This window comes from Austrofundulus limnaeus, unplaced genomic scaffold, assembly GCF_001266775.1.
Source record: "Austrofundulus limnaeus strain Quisiro unplaced genomic scaffold, Austrofundulus_limnaeus-1.0 Scaffold219, whole genome shotgun sequence".
Taxonomy (NCBI): domain Eukaryota; kingdom Metazoa; phylum Chordata; class Actinopteri; order Cyprinodontiformes; family Rivulidae; genus Austrofundulus; species Austrofundulus limnaeus.
The window spans coordinates 758,259-760,006 of NW_013952621.1; positions in this window are offsets into that span (position 1 = coordinate 758,259).

A 1,748-nucleotide genomic window follows, 5' to 3' on the forward strand; every position below is an offset into this window, starting at 1 on the left:
TTTTATTTTACTTGGCTCGGTTGAGCTGTTGCAGATGTTACTTATTACCAAGAAGGTTGCCGGTTCAAACCCAAGTCAGGGACCTTTCTGGTCACAGATTGCATGTTCTCTTCATGCATGCATGGGTTTTCTCCGGGCACTCCTCCCACAGACCAAAAACATGAATGTTAGGCTATTTGATGACTCTAAATTGTCCCTAGGTGAGRGTTACAGAGTGAATGGTTGTTAGTCTCATTTGTCTCCATGTGTCCCTGTGAAGGACTAATAATCTGTCCAGGGTGTCCCCCTCACACAGTCACTGTTGGGTGTGGACACTACCTGTGACCCTGAAAGGAAGAAACAGGTATGGAGGATATCACTTTTAGCTTTTAGATACTGTTTCGTGTCAGTCTTTTGATATGTTTAGCTTTTAGCTAGCAATTAGCTTTTATCTAGTTACTTTAGCTTTCAGCTAACCTTTTGACACCTTTAGCTTTTAATAATCATTTGCCACTTCTGACTAAAATTTTAACATTTTTAATTTTTAGCTAGCTTTTTTCTGTTAGTGTATTGCTACTTTGAGCAAATGCTTTACTTCTTTAAGATTTTAGCTATTTTTGACCTCCTTTTATATTATATCTAGTATATGACTGCTTTTGCTTTTAGCTTGTGTTCAGCTTCTTTTATTTTTAAACTCAGTTTCTGCTCCTTCAGCAAATTTCCTTTAGTTTGGGCCGTTCTTTTAAAATAATCTACGCTGACAAAATGCCAATGTTTTTTTTTTCTGTATAAACTGCATAAGATGTGTAAAGAGAAACAAGATCAAAAGAAATGTTAACGCCGCTGCCAGTGGCTCATTAGGGCCTCCATGGTAACCACACACRTCTGTCATGCAGAGAAGAAATTAAGCCTTGGTTTCCTACACGAACTATAGGTTGTATTGCAAAAGCATCTGAGCCTAATAGTTGTGAGACATGTTTGTGTTTTTATGTCTCTGCAGGGTTTTATGTGGGAGATAAACAAGTTAAACCAACTCTTTACTTCACGAAGATCTGAGCTCGAATAAAATGGAAGTCAGTCAGAGTTTGGATGTTACACAATGCCTAATAAATTGTATAAGAAAATTAAATTTGGGAAAATAAAGAAGCTAATTCTTTGAAAAGTTAGAACAGTTCTAAAGCTCGTACTAAGCTGAACATTTCACTGTTAAAATACTGAAAATCATAAAACGTAATTTGTGATTTTGCAAAAACTGCTCTGCTCTATTTTCTGTTGACCCATTTAATTCCTGAGTACTGTTACGACAGTGAGTGAAATGACCGTAGAACTGGGTTTTCTCACTTTTTTCTATCGGAAATTTGTCTCTTTTTTATTTTTTGAGTGAGTGTTTTGCATCCTGAAATGTGCTGATGTATTGCAAAGCTGTATGTGGGAGAGTAAGTGAATCAAAATGCACAAAAAAGTAGTAACAATAAGAAAAATAGACCAACAAAATAGCAATGTGCTGTGGTGCAACCTGAACAATCGTTTGGCCACAACAGGCTGAAACAAGAATTCTGAAAACTACAATTTAAATCTTTTCTTTTTGACATTCAAACTAACTTAATGCGATGAAAAGAGCTCAGAAGACAAGCAGAGCTGCAGAAAAGATGTGGCTGTTCTTAGAGCGAGCAGACTGACGTGGTGACAGAGGAGGGTCCTCATGTAAGCTGGACATGAAGGCAGCTCTCTGCCAGACCCTGTCCTGCTGCTGCTGCATTGATCTGAGG